This window comes from Balearica regulorum, chromosome 8 (assembly GCF_011004875.1).
Source record: "Balearica regulorum gibbericeps isolate bBalReg1 chromosome 8, bBalReg1.pri, whole genome shotgun sequence".
Lineage (NCBI taxonomy): Eukaryota > Metazoa > Chordata > Aves > Gruiformes > Gruidae > Balearica > Balearica regulorum.
In genome coordinates, this window is record NC_046191.1 from 30,854,332 (window position 1) to 30,874,478 (window position 20,147).

At 50.3% G+C, this 20,147-nt stretch overlaps 1 long non-coding RNA gene across 4 annotated transcripts in view; it reads left to right on the forward strand.

The window, feature by feature from the left end:
- Window positions 1-418: 418 nt before the first annotated feature.
- The window catches only part of LOC142602805 (uncharacterized), a 55,076-nt gene continuing 35,347 nt past the window's right edge, over window positions 419-20,147 (forward strand). For 3 of the 4 annotated variants that reach the window (XR_012836631.1, XR_012836630.1, XR_012836633.1), the window contains exons 1-2: window positions 451-570; window positions 1,181-1,260. This is a non-coding gene — a long non-coding RNA (uncharacterized LOC142602805). Of the gene's footprint in view, window positions 571-1,180; window positions 1,261-20,147 lie in introns of all 4 variants that reach the window. The other variant, XR_012836632.1, reaches the window with a different exon arrangement.

The following is a 20,147-nucleotide window of genomic DNA, read 5'->3' on the forward strand; positions in this document are numbered from 1 at the left end:
AGGGCTCTGCCCCACCTCACCCATTGGACTCAACGATCGCCGGCCGTGAGTCTGTCTCAAAGCACCGCGGGGGCCACGGGCATCCACCGGGGTTCAACGTCATAGACGAGAACCTACTACGGTTTCTCCTGCCCAGGTTTGAGCCACCGTAAATGACGCGGCGCCCCCCCTTGCTGGTGGCTCACTCGCCCGATCGTGGGCGGGGCTCTGCTAGAGCCATTAAACGGCCCTTCCCTCAGACCTTCCCCGAGGCGGGGTTTGGGTGACGCGCACCCAGTGGGTGGCCTCGGCGGTGAGCTTCCCCCGGACGCATAAAGCACCACCCCCTGCTCTATATATATACTCACTTCGGTGTTTACTTTCAAGTCAGGGTGAGCCATCGGTGGTACCCAGCGTGCACTGCGCCGCATGCTAATTTAGAACAGCCCATTGGTCAGAAGAGAAGCTGGGGGGGTGTGTGTTCCTTCGCGGCCGCCGAGGTGCGGGGCCTGAGCCCACCCGTGACGGGCTATGCGGCCAAGACTTGTTTGTGACAGGCTGTGGGGCACCCCTTTGTCCCTTGTGATACAGGTGGGGCTTAAGCATTGCTTGTAGCTGTTGGGTCGGGGCCCACTCGTGATGGACTGTGGGGCTGGGGTCCACTCGTGACAGGCTGGGAGGCCAAAACCTGCAGGCTGTAGGGTTGGGGTCCACTTGTGACGGGCTGTGGGGCTGTGGCCTGCCTGTGACAGCTTGGGGGTGGGGGCAAGACCTGTTTGCACCCGGCTGTAGGGTTGGGGCCCACTTGTGACAGGGTGTGTGGGGGGTAGGCCCCTGCTCATGGCAGGCTGTAACCCACTCGTGACAGGCCATGGGGGGTTAGTGCCCACTCACAATGGAACGCTCTGGGGAGGTGCAGCAGGGGCTGAGGTGGTGGGCCAGCCTGTGTGGTGAGGGCTCCCCGGGCTCAGGGCTGCTGGGGGAGCCTGGGGCCTGTCCGCCCGGCTGAGCGGGGTGCCCGGGCCGTGCAGCGCTGCAGAGGAGCGCCTGGGGAGCCCTTATCCCTCGCCACCCCTGTCCCATAAGGAACGCAAGTAGATTACTTTAAAACGCTCCCAGAAACACCGAGCCTCCTTAATTTTGTTTACTGGCTGTAAAGAAGAGCCCTGAGTGCTGCTTACTGGCCTCTCCCTCCTCCCAGGGCCGGGTGCCTCCATGTTTGGCTCACAGGGCTGCACAGGTGGAAGCGACTGGCTGAGATCCCCGGGATGCTGTGCTGGGGTGAGTCTGGCTGATTGCAGCACACGATTCCAGTGGGTTTCCTGGGATGGGGCTCTTAATCCTGGGATACTTCAGCCTCTCTGGGAGTGGGGGGAGGGACCCCCGGGCTGCACTGGGGCTGCACCTCTCCTGGGTGTCTGAGCCCTGGGATGTAGCCCTGTGTTCCTGTGCCTTTCTGTCCCAGCTGCAGGATGCTGTGGGCAGCAGTGGTCATGGGGCAACCCTTTGTGGGGTCAGTATGTTGCTTCCTTGGCTTTGTAAGGGCTATTTGCTGTTCTTCGGTCTTTTGAGTTGATTTACGTGGTCTGAGCAGCATGTAAATCTCTTATCTTGGGCCTTAAACATCCTGCTTTTCTGGGATCAAACGTGGTCTGTGCTGGTCCTTGGGCAATCTCTTTTTTTATAGAGGAAAATGATAAACACAGGGGACTTCTTGTAAAAGCTTGCAGATCTGGCAAATTTTAGAAATAAATCTTTTGGTTTTGGGATGACTCTTCGGACTTTCAGTTTCTGACTCTGCTCTTGATATCCCTGAGTTTGTAAGGAGACAGGTAGCAAAGTTTTTTCTGAAGTACAGCGTGCTGCAAATCCCCTAGGAGAGGCAGCTCCGTGTGCAGCTGTGTGTTTTGGGGGTACAGGAGTTTCCTTGCATGTGGCCTGTTGCACAGGTCTCTGTACCATGCGGATATGGAGATGAAGAGTCATTGTGAAGAGTTAAGAGGCTCAATCTGCCTTGTCTGGTGCACACCCAATGTGCTTGAGTTGGGTGTCAGGCTTCAGTGGAGGAGCTAAAAAACAAAGAGAGGCTGTGGGTGATGTTGGTTGCTTCTTGCAGCAGGGAGGGTGGCTTGGTTTGGGTGAGATGTGATTTTCCATTAGCTCCTTTCTGTGGAAGTGTAGTGGTAGGGCAGCTGTCTGCTTGGACTAGGAGAGCTGGAGGGAGCTTATTTTTTTCCTGTGAGGCTTTGAGTGTTTCAGAGGTGGTGAATATCCTGGGGAAACTGGCTTGCCGGGGAAGTTTGCCTGTGAGTTGCTTTCTTGTGGCCTCCCAGTGAAGTTGAGGTAAACTGGGACTAAGGCTCCCTTCTCCTTCCCCATCCTCTCCTGAGAGCACTAGAAATGCATTAACTTGATGCTAATTGTTACTCTGATAGCAGCAATTAGGGTCTGTAATCTGAGATCAAGTCTCTGCTCTATGGAGTGTTGTAACTGCTGCCTGGGGGAGCTCTCTGCTAAATACCCCTGAGCTGGGATGCTTCAAGGAAGCCCTGGGGTGCTCCTAAATGCTACCAGCTTGTAGAGGGAGGTATGTTCCCACTGAGCTAGGCTAACTGTGCCCAAAACACCATGATTTTATTTCAGAATTATGCACCTGATCTGCTGGTGAAGGTGTTGCTTTCTTGCTTCCCTGCCGTGTGGCAGCATCCCGCTGCCCATCCTCTCCCGGGCAAGGTTGCTAAGAGAAGGCTACTGTCCTGCCAAGCTTTCAGTTGGGGCATCTGCTTCCCAGATGCTTTGTCTCATGTGAGCCCCGCTGGGTACGGCAAGGCCACGCTCATTTAGAACTGCTATTTATTAAAAGAAGTGTTGGGTGATGACCCTGTCTCTGTCCCTTCAGCTCCTGGTGGCATCTGTGACGCAGCTGGTATTAAGAGGTCACTCGTTTCCCCCTGCTTAATGATCTGCTGCAGAAAGCAAGCTTTCATTGCTTGCTCCAGTGTCAATGGGACATGAATATTAATGAAACCTCGGTGGTCCTGTGGCGCTGTCATGGCTGTGGAGGGCTCATTTGGAGCTGCCGGGCAGTGCGGGGAACTCCGTTATGGAGTGATAATAAAGTGTTCATGAACTCTGCTCCGAGGTGCTGCTCAGCACTTTGAACTTGCAGGCTCCTGGCACAGCACTGTGAGACTGGCTTGGCGTTTTCTAAAGCAGGCTCTTGAACAGCAGTGCAAGCACTAGCAGGGGAGGGACTCACGGGGACATTTTGGATGCTGCAAGTATGGGAGACTTTGGTTACAACTTTGTGTGGCAAATGATCTGATTAATGGAACCTAACGTTTTCTAAGGCCCTGAGCTGGGGTGGGGCAAGGGCAGATGCAATGCGACATCTGTTAAAATGGCCTTTTGGGGCTGCTGGTGCCAGGTGGGAATCACCATAAGGAGTGGGATGGTGCCTGCTATATATGTGCAAGGGAAAAGCATGATTTTGACTCTGTGGGAAGCAGGCTTTTGTTGCATTAATCCAGGCAAGTTGCTTCCAGCTTCTGCTACCCTGTGTGGAAAAGTTAGGGTAACGACTGAGGTCTTGTAAATAAAGCGATTGTCTTTGGAAAAATGAGGCTTTTTACATACTAAGCTGGAATATATTACACAGGTGCTGTGCCTTTTAACAGGGCACGTTTAGTATCTGTGCTTGAATGGCAGCAAAATTGTTCCTCAAAAGATGAACTTGGAGGGAGAACCCCAGGCTTAGGTCTCTTGCTCTGAACGCTTACGGGTCTCCTGAAATGTAAACCCAGGGTCAAGCTGTGTGGGGTAGATGGTTGGTGTCTCTTATTTTTGTATCTATGGAGGAGAATCTGCTTCCCTCATGGAGTAAAGCAGACCTGACTCACCCTGCTTTTGCTTAGAGCAATATCTTCTTCCCCTCCCACCCGGGGTGTTTCCTGGCTATAGAGATCCCAGGGGAGCCTTTCTGCTGGCCTTAGGATCTTGCCAGTGTCTGGTTGCAGTAATGGACATCCTCCCTCAAAACTTTCACGTACTGGTGCCTGTAGGAATTGCCCCTTGCTGACCAGGTTTTTGCACCATGCTGTATTGCTGTGCAGCCTCTTGCTGCACAAAAGGACTTTTCCAAACTCCACCGATCAAAAGGAGCATTGCCTTTCCTGCATGTTCTGCCAGATGTGGCACAGCTGAGCTCATTCTGGCTTAAAAAAAGGTGGGTGTCATCTCCAAGCTTATGGCCATTGTAGGCTGTTGTGTCTTAGCACTGTAGAAAGCCTTCAGGGCCCAAAGTCTGCCTGCATTCTGCAGAGTTGCACACCTCCATTTAACACCCAAAGATGAAATGCAAAGGTGGGAGCTGATGACTGTATGTTAATCGTTATCACAGTGTCTGACAACCCTGGTGAAACTGGCTTCCTTTTACACTGAGCGAGGTATGGACAGATCAGGAAGCTGATCCTTCCCTGCTGCTCCCCAAAAAGTCACAGAAGAGCTTGGCTGGTGCAGGAGCATTATGTTCCCGGGGAGTTGGCAATCGGTTCTGTGACCTGGTTAGCACGACCTGGGAGGGTTGTGGCAGAAGTAAGAGGAAAATGGACACTTGCCATGGTACGAAGGGTAACAGGCTGCCGTTAGGAAGGATGCAGGATGGTTTCATACCTCCTCATCTTTGCTCAGAAACACTGGAGATCCTCGGTCCCCTAATGACAGTAGGAAAGACTGACCTACAAAATACTCTGAGCCCGTGTCTGTGCACCAGTGTTTCTGGAGTATAATCCATGTGAGTTAGAAGCAGGAGGGGCCACTGTACTTGCGAGCCCTGAGGGACCTATGCAACCGCTCTTGGAGATTTAAAGGTCTGAATATTATCTTGAGGATGTGGATTATATTCATGGAAGGGGAAAAAAGTGAAAAAAATTGTTAGAAACCTTTGGTAATGTACAGTAAAAGCATCATGTTTCTTGACATGTTTGTCTTGAGCAGAGATTGTATCTAGTGGTGGGATGAAGAGAAGTTGCATGCTGTCTGGTGTTAATTACAAAGGGAAAACCACATGAAAATCAAGTGAAATTGAATCCCACTGCATTTGATATTCCCGGAGTTGAAGCTCTTGGTGCATCTCATTAGTTTAAAAACCCTGATGGAGAGAGCTCAGCTTCGAACAGGAAATTGATATGACATTGAGACCTGGGAGAGGATTAGCTGCCTGCCTGTGAACTTGTCCAAAGGAGCTGAACATGTAAATGTTCCATAGAGCAGCTCCCTGCGAGAAGGCATGCCCGTTAATTAAGGCCCCCGGGACCGCACAGTTGCGGTGAGGGAAAGATAAGGTCTGTGCGTGTGGAAAGTCCTGCTGCTATTTTCTCTCCGCGGTGGAAATACTGCACGGGCTATGTGTACAGGCCCAAAGCTTTGGGGGTGTGGGCTCTGCTTGGATGCTGGTAAGAGATGCTTTGATGTACTTCTCATGGGCTTTGCAGGTGCTGGGTTAGGGCTGAGCTAAACAGCGTTCTGAGATTGTGTTGCCCCATCTGGTGGAGGTGTCTACGGAGAGTGTGTGGCTGGGAGGCGAATTTAGGTTTTACCCACTGGTGACTCAGGGACTGGCTTTTGTGGCAAAGAGGTTTGGTTCTGGTTTGGGACTCTGCAGAGATGCTGAGGGCCTGGAGCTCTGCGGATCTCGCGTTTGGATGCCAAAACACATCAGGTTGCTGTGACCTGGCGTCTTTGCTCCTAACAGTGTGAACATTGCAACACCAAGGCTATGTCCTCACTGTATACAGAAAGCTGCAACTGCTTTTTTATTTTCTTTTCAGTGCTTCAGCTGATAGGCGATATTTGCCAGGGAATGAAGGCCATCAGATACGCCGTGCCTGTCAATTTGTACCTGTGAGCCTATCTGCTTTGGGCCCTGCTGGGTTTACCCTTCTGATGAAGTGTTTTGTAACAGCCGTACATGGAGAAAGGATATTTCCCATTTTCTCTTGCAAACACCAGCCGTGCTGCGTGCAGTCTTAAGGCGAGGTACTAATGATGAAGAATCCACAACTCAGTGACACGCTGGGGTTTTCAGCAGTACTTTGCTCCTTTTGAAAATGAAATGTGTTCGTGGGCCAACTGTGATCTCTGCGGCAGGTGGAGTTTGCAGACCATACCAACATCGTTGTGCTTCCCGTGTATCCAGAGGGCATTTTCTAGCTGGAACGTTGCAGTCCCCGGGTAGGGTTGCTGGAAGGAAGGCTGACGTGGCCCTTTGCTTCCAGCGGGGTGATGGAGGCTGTGAAAGCCTGCAGGGATCTGGCCATCAGTGTGATGCCTCTGCTTTGGACAGAAACCCCTGCCCAAGTAACCAGGAGGCGACAATCGGGGTGTTCCTCCAGCATGAGCCTGCTCAGGGGAAAATCTTGTTTCTTGTTGAAGCAGTAGCCTGTGGCGGGCTGCGATCCTCCTCACCCATCTTCTGTCTCTGTAGTACTCCTGCCTGCCCTGCTTGAACTAAACAGACCTTCAGGTTCTCTATTGGAAGAACAGCTCTAGCGAGGAGCCCCAGAGGAGAACCCTTGTCCCAGCACAGTGCATTGCTCACGCTGATGTTGCTGCTAGAGAAGATGCTGGCCGGAGCAGGGAGCTGTGCTTTGTGTAACTTGATGGTGTTGTGGCTTCCATCAGAGGATAGTCTAGATTGGGATTCACCAGCTTGGCAAAGATGGGGAGCGAGGAGGACTTGAGAGACACCTAGAAAATCACCCAAGGAGGTGATTAGGATGGAATTGTTTGCTGTTTCCTGCAGGGCAAGAAGCCAAGGCTCTTCACTAAAAATAGCAGGCTGCAGGTTTAAACCGAACAACATTACGTTACATGCTACGTGTGTTTGTGTGGGGAACTAAATCAACCCTGGAAACTTGTTGTCCTGGGATGTTGTGGAGGCTGAAAAGTATCATGAACCTTTGAAAAGGAATTTGGCAATTTCATGGCAGATAGCTCTTGACGATGGGCCTAAACACAGCCCTGGAGCGATTTACAGCTTGGGAGTTTGTGAGTACTGGGCTGCTAGGAGCCAGAGAAATGTCCTGGGAAAACACCTCCATGTTCCACCTCCTGCTCAGCTCTTTCCCTTAGCATCAAGCTTGGCTTGCGTTGGAGACAGGAGGCTGAATTAGAAGGACCTATGGTCTCTTGGCTGATGGCTGTCATCCTTGGACAGAGGTGGGTAAATGACCCTACCACCCACCTCCTTTTTGGGAGGCTGTGACCAAAAGAGCTGTTTCACACCTAACGCTGGCGACGCATGTTTCCCCATACAGGCAGATGCTTGAGTGACTCCGCCAATGCCAATGCCTGCCTGTGCAGAAGTTGAGGCTGTGTTTAGGGGGTTGCTTGGTGACAGTTCTGTGCGGGTTTAGGGAATTAAACAGTAAGTAGAATTAATAAAAATGTATCAAAATATGTAAACATATGTATCATATCTCTTTGATAATGAAAGAGCAGTTAATAAGTATTTGCAATCAACGTTGCTACCTGGAAGCTTTCTCTGAAAGCATTTCTGAGGCTGCTCATTTATTTCCATCATTTTAAGAACCTGTTTTCTCAAGGCAATTGAAATGAATTGCTTAGAGCTGTCTCCCCTCCTCCCCACCTACAACACGCTCCATTTTACTGAGCCTTTGTTCAGTCTCTGGCTCCTGGCTGAGCTGCTGGGCCAGATCCTGGACCTCGTGCTGGCTGGTTTCCTGCTTTGCTGGAGGTGTTGGCAGGGCACGTGGGCAGCCTTGGGTGATGGTAACTGGCTCATAATCACTCACGAGGAGATCCCTACCCAAAAGCCAGCACAGATGGGGAGCCAGGAGCTGCCTGGGTGTATGTGTGTCGCTTGGAAGCGCTTGTACCGGAGCTTTCGGTTTGGCAGCTTTGGGAGCAGAGCGCTTTTGCTATCCTGCTGAAGCAACGCTTCCCACTGTGTCCTGAGGACTTGTAGGACACTGTTTTCCTTAGTCACCCAACTGCTGTGCCTGGTTTTTCCAGTGCCTTGATGAGCGGTTGTATACGTCCTGGTTCTTATCTGTATACATCCTGGTTCTTCTCTGGGGCAGAGAGATGCAAGTCCCAAACTGCTGCTTCCAGAACACGTGGGTGTCATGTAGGTATGGATGATTTCCTTCTTTGGACTGTTGGAGCAATATTTCTTCCTCTTTGTAGACAGCAGTGTGTGTGTGGGTGGCTGGTTCCCAGAGCAATGATGGGAAGACTGTATGATTAGTTGGGGGTGGTGCAGGAACAGGCTCGATCTCCCTGGTAGCGGTCCAGTGAAGGCACAGTGTTGTCTTGGTCCTAGCACAGGTAAGTATTGGGCCTGTGCCTCTTCCTGGAAGAGTTCTGGGGCTGCAGTGTGTAGCTTTGTTTAAAATGTTGCTGTCTCGCCCTCCAGCCTGGGGATATCCCAGGACAGGGCTTGAAAGGTTGTCCCAAAAGTGGGGGTGATGCCCACCTGTTAACAGCAGTTGCTTACTATTGGCTAAGGAAAGATAGCAGATGATGAGCAAAAGCTTCAGCTTCCAGGGCTCTTCCCCATGTACTTTTTGCAAGGATTTCAGTGCTCAGACTGTGCTGCTGCTTTGCCTTTCCCCGAGGCCAGGGGAGCTGGGAGCCACATGGCTTGTGGTGTTCCCCTGTTCCCTGGGGTTATTCCCTGTTCCCCTCTCTCAGGATGTGCTTGGGCTCTGCTTTATGGGATAACTAATAGGGCTGTCAGACCCCTTGTCCCAAGAACCTGAGAAGATAAACGTTCCAACATGTGCAGCCACCTTTGCAGGTCCTGAGGCCCCAGCAGGAACCAGCACGGTGACAGATGGGCTGACAAGCGGGGCTGACACAACTGGGTCGGTGCAAATGTCAAGGGGGTGGAAGCTGTGTCTCTATTCCCCTCTGCTTGGCACCCCAGTGCCTCTGGGCCAGACAGTGGCCACTTATCACCACCCCCTTCCGTGGCTGCTGTAAGCTGACAGCACGAGAGCCTCATCTAGAAAGACTAGTCGTGGTCCTAACGCTGCTCGGTGGAGCTGCTATCTGTCCTCTCCTTGGGTGCCGCTGCCAGGACAGCCTGGGAACATAACCCAGCGCTGATGCTCTGTCAGATAAGCATCTGGTTAGACTGTGCTCTATGCCTCTACCTTCCCAGCACACCAGCCTTCCCTCCAAAAAGGTGAGTTTCATGTACCTGCACATATAGATGTGTGTACCTATATATTTTTAAAGAGCTCCAAGTTTGTGCTTTGCAGCTTGACACGTCTTCCCTTGCCCTCCTGCAGCCTCAGCACTGTGTGCCTCTCCTCTCTCGCCTGGAGCCAGCTCGTGTGCTGTGGGAAGGATTAGCTGTTTGGGCAGGGCTGTGCAAATAATCGCATGAGTTTCTCCTTTTGTGGATGGGTGAGGAAAATCTGGCAAGGCGACTGCAAATGAGTCTTGTGAGCATCCTGGAGCGGTGAGCTGAGAGCCCTGAGCCCGTCTCACTGTGCAAAATCCATTAGCCACGAGCAGAGCTGCTTCTGGGTGCAGCATTCAGTACCTGTTATGGGCTGAATTAGTCCCTAATTTCTGTCCCTTACAGTTAAAATGACTCAGATGTTTCTTTTTGAGATGGGGTATTGCTTCTAAGTGCCCTACAGCCATAGCTCTACTGACTATTAAACCGTTCTCAGAAATGCAGTGATCGTCTTGTCTCCAGGTCAGTGTAGGCTGGTGCTGTCACCTGCGCGTTGCTGTGAGGCCAGAAGTGCTTTGCTTTGCTGCAGGAAAGCAAATGCTGAGACACGTCTGAGGACTCAATGGCTGCAGGTTTAATAAGATCAATACCACCTCTGCAAAAGATTACATGGTATACTAGGCAGCAAATAGACCACTTCTGCTGGATTTGGAAACCGTTTATAGAGTCTATTAGGGATGGTGAGGTAAAAGGGACGTATCCGGAGTGAATTGCACAGACACAATAGTCGAGGCTCCCACATTAAGGGTTTTGCAGTCTATTAAATAATGGAATTAAAAGCAAAATAAATGAGAAGGTTTTGTCCAAGAAGCTTTACCTGCAGCCGTATCAGCAGACAAGGCAGAGCTGGGCTGTGGCACCCTTCTGGCTTCTCTTGCTGCCTGTAGAAGGGCTGAACCTCCTAAAGCCAACACGGTGGCTTGACTCTGCCTGAAAGCTGAAGCTTTACCCTTGCAGAACAAGAAAAGAGCTGCCCAGAAAAGTGTTTGTTTGCTGCCATATCCCTTGGCCAGTGCTGCCTCGCTGAAGCCTTGAAAGGTGTTGGGAGAAGGTGTGTACCAGTTGCTTGTCGTGGCAGAGAAAAAACAGTCAAGGGAGCAGGCCTGGGGAAGCTTGGAGATCCTCGTTGCTCCCACCCAGTGGGTTTTGGGTCTTTCACCCCATGGTTGGGAGGTCAAAGGGTGTCTGGTGCTGTTGAGCATCTCCTTTCCCCCTGCTCCATCCCTTGTGCTATGCCGTGTGCTCTGCAGCCAACGTTAATGCTGCTGCCATGTGTGGTCCATGGTGGGCAGGCTTGAGCTGGGCAACAGCCTCTCTGGGCCCAGGCTGCTCTGTTGGCCTTGTTTGAGCTGCCCTTGTGCTGCCATCACCTCCTGCAACGTGCCCTTGGAATAATTAACTCTAATAACACATGAGCAATAGCCTGCCTGGTCACCCTGCCCGCTCCCGGGGAGCCAGGCAGGGCGCTCGGCTCCTATCATTTCTCTGGTGCTCTGTCCGGTCTCATTTGAAATGCTTTGCAGGATGAATTACGGTGCTCTAAGGGAATCTGCAAAATAGGATCACAGGCCAATTGAATCCATCTGCAAAGTATGGGAGGATGATATATCACCCTACAGATGGATTCCACACCCCCCCTTTTTTTTTATTTTGAAAGTCTCTTGGACCTAGTAGGAACAACAGATACATAGGGAACAAGCTCTGTGGTGTAACGAGGAGCTGGAGCAGGCCCTGCTGACTAAGGCGGGGGTGCAGAAGGGAAGTCAATACTGAGGACATTCATGGGAGGAACTGGGCAGCGATGGGTAAGGAAGCAAGACTGGGATTTATAACATAGCGCTGTTCAGCCTGGTCCCTCCAAAAGCAGAGTAATGTTATGCGAGTCTCTGGGAATATTCTACCAGCATAAAAGTGTGCTGGGAGAGGCAGGAGCTGAAAACGTTTGCCAGCTGTAGGAGGCCTTAGGGACAAATAACAACAACCTGCCCAAGTTGGTGGAAGCAGCCTCAGGTGGAGCCATACAGATGCGGAGGTCTGGCGTACCCCAGTCCATCCCAAACAGCTCTGTGTGCTGACCTGGGGCTGGCTCAGTGCAGCTCTCTGGGTCCGAATTAGCAATTCCTGGCTGGCCGGCCGGCCTGGCTGCGCTCCCTGGGGAGTGAGGCTGAGGTCGCTTATCTCGGCTCCTGGCCTTGGTGTGGTTGGACTGCTGAGGAAGGAGTTAACCCCCTTGCACTCTGGGTGGAGTGGGCTTGGCCTGGTGTTAGCTACCAAGCCTCCCTTCTCCAGCCGGGATGCTCCAGCCATTGCCCGAGGGGGAAGGGAAATGAGTTAAACCCATCTTCAGACACGTTTGTATTGATTCTGTCACTTTCTTGCTGCTTGCTGACAGGTGATGGATGGCTCATAATGCGACCGGCACAGTACATTACGTTTCCCATCCAGGGACTCCTAAATCATTTCAAATTTTCAAATTCCCTAATCAATATTTTATCAGTAGCAGAAGAAAGCGGAACGGACCCATTTCTCAAGAGGTAGAAGAGCGAGTGTTTGCGGACGCGTGCCTACACATATATAGGCATGTGAATTTGTACATTTATAATTGCAACTAAAACACTGTTAGTACAACAGTTATAATACCTGCAACCATAAAGATAAATACAGAATGAGGACCAGGAGTGTTGCTTACATTTAAGTGACTTGAGGATGAAGCAACTTAGAGATTTGTGTTTCTGATTTGAACATGGATTATTCCTTAGCGGGGTTTGAACTGCCAGTTTTTCTGTCCCTAGGCAGGGTGCAAGGGAGTCAAGGCAGATGGAAACATGCCTAGTTTCTTGGGGAGGAAATCTGATTTGCAGCCTCCTATAGTGCAGCAAGGCTCACCTGCTGCTGAAGCAGTAATGGGGAGACATCTCTAGTGAGCCTGTCTGGAGTAGGGTTACGTGGCCCAGGTGGTTGTTTGCGTGAAGTTGTAACTGGTCAGAGCATGGTGCTGCTTTCCTGGGACTGGAGTGCTATGGACAGTGAGGGAACCTGTTGCTGCCATGGTGTGCTGGCTCCTGGCAGATGCTGGGACACTGGTAAAACTGGAATGTGCATGCTCGAGCTGGTCCTGAGCAAACAGCGTTTGCCTTTCTACTCCTCTGCTGGCACTTGCTGTCGCAGTAGGATGTGGCCCAGGACCTGGTGTGGTAGGGCTGGATGAGGCTAGAGAAAGAAGTACCTCTGCTTTTTGGAGGAGGTGCAGGAGGGCTCTGTGTTGTATAAAGCAGCTAGTTCCAGACTGAGACCCAGGTTCAGTGACTTTGCATGTCCTCCCCACTGGGCTACCTTCACCAGTAGCTCCCAGTTTCTGCCTGGCATCCGGCTTTCTGCCAGGCTATGGGAGGGAAGAGCTCCAGGGAGAAAGGGGCTAGTTCCCCTGACATAGGAGGGGAGGCTGTGAGAAGTGGAGGTGACACGGGCCTTCATTTCTTCCCCTGAAGATGATCCCGGTGAGACAGCCAGGCAAGGGGAGCAGGAGCATGGCTGCTTTCCCCAAATCCTCCCTGCGCTGGTGAGTTATTCTCAAGATATTTTTTTCCCCTGCCCTGAAGCATAACCCTTCTTGTTGCTGTCCCCTCTCCTCAGCATTTGTCTTGGTGATCTGGTGCTGTCTTTGCTTCCAAGTGTTGTTTCACAGCTTGGTTGTAGCTTGCTGCTGGAGCGTGCAACACGGTGTAGCTTGCAAGAGAGAGCAGGGTTGTCGGTCTTGGGAGCGCGCGGCCGGAGCTCAAAGGTGACATTTGCAAAATCCATGCTGACTTTCTGGCCCCATCCCAGGCTGCATGGGGGGGGGGACCCTTACCCCTTTCAGCTAGTATGGTGGTGTAGGCTGCGTAATAGGAGAGTCAGACTTTAGTAGAAGTAATTCCAGCAAAAACCTGTTGTTTATAGAAAAAACTTCCATTCTGTCCCAATCTCTGCACAGCTTCTCTTAGGGGGAAGAGCACATGGTCTCACCTGTTCTTTCCCCAATGCAATAGCTGCCTCGCCATCACTGGGGAGGTATGATGCTACTACATTTTTGTGTCAATATTCTTCTGTATAATCCGAGTTTCTATGTGCTTGGTCTCAAACTGGATCCCAGCTGTGCACTGCTGGGTGCCCATATGTAGGTGAGGTATGTCGCTATACCCTTTTCTCTCCCTGCCATCGCATGCTCTGGTTTGGCAGGGATGGAGAAGGCCCTTGAGTTGTGCTGCCCAGACTGCTCCCTTCCTCAGAGGCACTATGCGTAGCGGGAACCTGCCCTTGGGTCCCTGGTAGGTCATTGCAAAGGGATGCGTGGAAATAACTGATTTCCCTCTTCTGATAGCCTGATCTGCTAGAGCAGGAATCCTTTTGAAAGGCTCCTGCCTACTTCATGCTCGTCTGTATACCGGAGGCAGGTTGTAAAAGACTGCTTTTCCTTTTTCCTTGGATAAAGAAGAAAGACTTAATTGAACCAGGGATCAGTTACTATTTGCTGCATCATTTAATGGTCTTGTGGCCATTTGGAGTTGGGTCTGAAAGGCCCGTGGTGAAGTGGAGCTACTTCAGCCACCCTGTGCTACACAGTCTGTGTCTGCAATTTCTGGAGCAGAGCAGGAGAAAGGAAAGAAGCTACCGAGATGCTTCCCAAGGAGACAAGGTATTTGTCACGTAGCTGTCACGAACCACAAACTTGGTCACCTAGCCTACCCGCTGCCTTCTCTTTTTAATGTGCAATAGCATGAATTGCCTTTCCCTGCTTTGGTGTTAACCTCCGCTTATTCTCATGCTTTTTGAGGATACGTCATGTGTTTCACAGTGAGGAGGAGAAGAATCAGACCCAGACCTTGGTGCTTCACAGTTGCCACCTTTGCCACACACGTACGAGTCCCTGTCAATAGCCGATCTAGACAACTGCTGCACTCAGCTGATAACTCAGTACTTCAGCAGAAGAGGTGAAGCCCATTGTTTGGGCACAGACGACTTAAATACTGTCTCCCCGGATGAGAGATGTTCTGAAAAACTGTGTACCTGAGAGAAAAAAAATGGACCCACAGCATCTGAAAAAGTTTGCTATGGAATTTTGTGTTGCAGTTCTCATCTTTATGGTTGCTGTGCCCGGGGAAGCTGGGAAACTCTCTGCAAGCAGTACTGTGAGGTATAACTCAAACAGGAGGCGATGGGATGAACTGGCTCCCCCAGTGCTTTAACCCCCATTTGTCCTTAGGATAAGGAACATGTTCAACCCTGAAGCTCCAGGACGCAGCTTCACCCTATATCTCGCATGCTTTAAAACATACTTGAGGGTCCTACAGGGATCTTGGCTTAGGAGGTGGGAGTTACATCCCTTGGGACAAAACCCTGTGGCAAATAGGAGATCTCAGCTTGGCTCACCATCTCCCTCGGCTGGCAGGGCCAGGGTGTCTTGCCCCTTGTGTAGTGGGACAGAGCTGCTTGTGGTGGTACAGCTGCTGTAAGGTTTTTTTCTGAATTAGCCCTGTTCTTTGAACTTGAGCAAGGAGGACATGGGCTTGAAGATACCTAGATAGTTCACGACAGCTGGCAGTTGCCAGCCTGACCAGAATATCTTGCAAGGAAGCGAATGTTGGGTAGCTTAGAAATGCACCGCAGTGGCTCTGCATGGCTTTCAAATGAGCTGTAGGGGCATGAAGGGGAAATGCCCAGCTGTTTTTAATAGCTGCCTTAAGGGAAGTCCCTTTGTTTGTTTAGTCTTTGTTTAAAGTGGTCGAGGGAGGTGAAAATCTCCTGCCTCATCTGGGTCGAAGCTGGGTGCTGATAAGCAAAGAGCTTTTTTTCCCTGCCAGGCACTTCTGCCAAGCCAGAAATAGCCTGTCGGAGTAAGCTCACCATAGCGGCATTTCTCATTCAAAAGTTAATAAGCTTTGAAATTGGATTTTAATCAACTAATCTTTGATCCTAGGCACTAGAGCTCAATTAGGAGGGTCCAGTAAACCAAGTTTCATCTTTCTTCTGTGCTGTCTTTTTTTGCCCCCATCTAGCAAAAGAAAGGGCTGGGAAATGTTTTAGCATTTGAGGACCTGCATGTTTTAGGATTTGTGTTGCCCCTGCTCTTTTGATCTGGTAAATCCCATGGATGAATGGCAAAACTGATCTCTGGTGGACGTCTGCTCTTCCAAGGCTGAAGCCTGTAAATGTTTTTTTAACAGCTCCTTTTGGGGGAAAGTGCCAGAGCTCTTTGTTAAAAATCAGACAAGGTAGGGCAAGGGATAGAAGATCATCTGTGGCCCTAACCACATTTCTCCTATTGCTAGCACCAGAATAGGGTACCCTGAATCCTTCATCCCACAGAATCACAAAATAGCGGAGGTTGGAGGGACCTCTGGAGATTTAGTCCAACCTGTCTGCTCAAAGCAGACTGCCCAGGACCACATCCAGTCAGCGTTTGAGTATCTCCAAGGATGGATGCCTCTCTGGGCAACTTGCTAAGGTGTGAGATTGCCCTTGCAGTAAAAAAAGGTCTTGTGTTTAAAATGGAATTTCTTGCATTTCAATTTATGCCTGTTACCACTGAGAAGAGCCTATCTCTGTTTCCTTTACTCCCTCCTATGAGATATTTATGCACATGGGTAAGATCCCCCTGAGCCTTGTCTTCTCTGGACTAAGCATTCCCAGCTCTCTCAGCCTCTCCAGGTATGTTGGATGCCCCAAGCCCTTAATCATCTTCGTGGCAACCATCTGGTCTATCACCCCTTCCTCCCCATTTGGTATCATCAGCAAACTTGCTGAGAGTGCACCAAGTCACTGATGAAAGTCATTAAGGGCCCTTTTCTCCTCTTTTCATTTGGGGATTTTGCCAGGCAGCAAAGGAAACTATAGCTGGACTTCAGGGTTATGTAGTTATGCTTCTACTCAAGGGATGGATTCAGTTCAGACCTCTCCACGTTGTTATTCAGCCTCCCCATAAATCTGAGCAAAGGCTCCTGTCTTGGTTTACCCTCTTGATCAGACGGAGTAGAGGCTGATTTTATTTTTTAAAGCTATATTTAGATTCTGGCGCACAGGCACCCATTTCCTACAGAAATACTGGCTTAGCAAACTCTCCGGGGACCAAACACAGTTCCTGCCTGTGCTTGTGGAGTGGTCAAATCAAATGGGAGAGGTTTCTTTCAGCAGCGGAGTAACTGCACAGAGGCACTGCGCTGCTTGTGTGCCGTAGTCTTGTTATCTTGAGAGCAGTCCCGGGCACTGCTGTTTTGTTCAGGGTCAGGGCTAGACTCTCTAACAAGCACCTCTTTCCCTAACATCTCAGCCCCTAGGCTGCTGCGAGAGAGGTACAAAGGCCGTGGAGTGGGCTTGCCAGAGGTGGTTTGGGTTTGATATGTGCTGGTGTGAGCCAGTTGTGCCGTCTCTGAGCAGATAGTCTGCGTGTCTGTGCTCTCCAGTACTTCTGCTAGCTGTTACGGAGGATGTTGTATTTCCCTTGCCCTGGGCTAAGAACAATCTGCTAGACATTTATCATCTTTCCTCTGAGGAAGGACAAGGGAGGGAGCGTAATGGTCCTTCCAAACACGCTTTAAAACGTAGAATATCTCTATCCAATATAAAACTGACCTAATGGCCAGCTTTTACTATTTCCAATACTTTTCAGGGGAGTTAAGCCCTGCGATGGTACTTGCCAGGAATATGAACTGTTGTATGTTAGCTTTAGGGGGCTGTCCAGCCTGTGCTAGGGTGACAGGTAGCTTGAAGGGAAGCTGGTCTACTGGACAGGACTTAACTGGCCCTATGGAACAGAGCGTGCTTAGGGTGAGTCAGCTTCCTCTGGAGGTGATGCTTACAGCCAGCCACAGCCATGTGATAAATTAAAAGTGACATTAATCTAGTAAACCCCAGGCCAACACAGTTAGCAGAGCTGATCGTACCGAGTTATGAAGAGGAATGAAGTTAGCCTGGTTAGCATCCTCTAAGGGCTCTGGATTTTACAGATCTGGGGGGTACCGATTCCCAAACCTCCCCAAGCTACAAGTGGATTTTAGAGGCCCTCAGCTGGGCTGATCCTCAGAGGGGGTCCAGAGTAGGTTTTGATGTCCTGCAGAGTGGCAGAGTCCCAGAAGCCTTTTCCAGGGCACACTCAAAATAGAGAGGTCTTGCCTCGCGTAGTCCCAGCAGTGAAGAGAGGATGCCCTTGCACAAGTCAATCTGCAGAGCCTTTATCAGGTTTCCTCCTCAGGTTTTTTTTTCCCTTCTTGCTGTTTCTTGATAGGACTCGTTTTCTGCTGCTTAAGTTCAGATAAAGAGCCCTCTGACAAACCTCAGTCCTTTCTTGTGTTACCAAAGCGGTCTCACTCTGGTGGCATTTGGTGGGCAATTATTTTGCAAAGCTTTTTGCAGTGAAGTTGCCCAATCCCATAACAGAGCAGCAAGAAGTGTAGTGTGACTAAACAGCATCGCACTGTTCAACTTGTCCTCCAGGCTCTGTGAAATGTGTGAAGGAGCTGCCAACAGGTGTGGTGGTGGGTGTGAAGGTCGGATCCTGCTGCCCGCTTTGGGGTGTGTGAATGTTGCTTTAACCTTCCTAGGGCTTCCCATCACGATGCTTTACGGCCTGGTTTCTGACAGGGCTCTGCGTCTTCCAGCTTGTGTCCAGCTCTCTTGCTCGCTTGACCCCATCAGTGATAGCTGAGCATGGAGTCAGGTTTGGACACTTCTCCATGTACTGTGGCAATTGTCTGCTTGGTGAAAAGAATGGGTATAGCTCAAAATAATGAGGAGAGAGTACTTCTCCCTATCCCCTCCTCCTGATGCTCTTCTCCAGATGCCCAAGTTCTTTCCCCCTTGTTACTGCCAGCCACTGGAAAGACTAGAATCACTGGAGAAGCCCCTCGCTGGATATGTGTGCAGAGAAGAGGCGTTGGCTTTAGGAAAAGCTGTGGAGTTTACCAGCCCTAGCTGGCTAAACTGCCCGCTACTTATAATCCGTGTACAGCCACGGCATAAACCAGAGGTGGTACGTCACGTCTGATGTTAGGACAAGCTGGGTGATACAGGAGCAGGAGTTTGCAGACACAAGCAGCTGTTCTTGTCTTCTGAAGAGCAACTCAAATTAGAGCCGGCTGGTGAGCACAGCCCCATCTTGCTATAGCTTTCAAGGGTTTGAAATTTTTCAGATGACATTTGGATGGAAAGGCTTCATATCCAGTGAGTTGTTTTCTTTTAGGGGGGTGGGGGGAAGGCTAAAGGAATTGTGTAGTGCAGGTAGAGGCAAGCAGCTGAGGGTTGTAGAAGTCAGAGGTCACCAGGGTCTGAGACACGAGTTCAGAATACAGGAGACCCAGTTCTGAGACCTTGTTCTGCTTGATTTGCAGCACACTTTAGTTTTTTTTTCCCCGCTGCTCACAGCTTAGGCAACCTCTGATTTGATTTGTGCTGTTGGTCCCCTAATCTTTCTCACCTCGCTTTATGGATATATCTCCCTGAAAAAGGTTGGCAGTATTGAAATAGCGCTTGTTAACTGTCTTTTTCATGGTTATGTTGTATTGTGACAGGTTTGAATATGATTATGGGAACTAGTAGGAGGATTCTATAGAAATGCTATGTGCTGTGATTGCAAGGCTGGGCAGGGGAAGGAAGCAGGATGGATTATGCTTAGAAGTTTATAGACTAGGGACCCAGAGACAGGTGTTGTCCTTTTTTTTTTTTTTCTTACTCTTTATATTTCCTTTTCGTGAGGGCAGAATTTGTTGTCTTTGTCATTAAGGAGAAGGACCAAACCCTAGACGTACTTGTGTAGGGATGGTAGTCCCCAACTCTTCCATGAGCATGAAGCTTTGTTGATGGGGTGATGTGTTGCAGCCAGGGAGTTGCCTTGTGTTAGCACAGTCCTGCTCTTGCTGATGCAACTCCTGCAGGGCATTATATAGTCTGTATTGGTCAGGAACTAGACGAGCTATGGAATTGACTTATCTGCCCTTTTCCCTGTCCCAGCACGGAGTGTCACCACCAGCCCAGGGCATGTGGCTCATCCCTAGTGAAGGACACAGTCCCATCGGAAGAAAATCCTGCCCAGGTGACGATCCCCAGGGACTGCTTTGCAAAGCCATGCCAGAGCTGAGAGGGCCACAGACTCACTTAAATTCCAACAGCGAGCTCATTGGTGCCAAATCCCATTTGCATCACTGTGAAAAATGGTAAAATCATCGTTAGGTGTTCACTAAAATACTCTAAATTTTGCAGAACATGAGGCATGAGTCAGGCATTGAAACCAGCATTCAAAGGAGGGAGGGAGTGGAGAGAGGCAGCAGGAGAGCTTATGAAATATTTTGTTTCACTGGCAAGAGGACAAGAAATAATTGGGCCCTAAATCAAGGAAATGGGAGAAAAGGAACAGCAAATCAAGGGAAATGGTGGAAAATTAGGTCTTAGAGTAGAGAAACGTGTACACATGATCACCTGGTGGTTCTGGCAGAGATATATGCCCATAAATCTTCTTTTAACCTTTTCCCTGCTGCTTTAAGGGGAATAACGTCAGATTTGCTGACTCTGTCCATCTTTTTTAGAGACAACTGGATTCAGAGCGGGTGAGGGAGCTCCCAGGGTGCCTGGGCAACTTGGGCAGCCTGGAGACTCTTACCCCCAAGAGAGGGTCCATCATGCAGACCCATCCTGTGTCTGGGATGGGGTTGTGTGGATGGGGTGAGCTGCAGAGGACTCTCCTCTATAGGGCTGTAGTGTGCGTACGTGGATGCCTTGGGGTTCACGTCAGCAGGAATAGTTGGTGTGGTCTGCTCCTCATACCCCGCAAACTGGTGCAGGTCTTGATTTCTAGAAGGTGAGGTGGACCTTAAGCAGCTGGGGAGAACATGTCTGACCCTTACTGTAGATGGTCAAAGCTTTCCCTGTC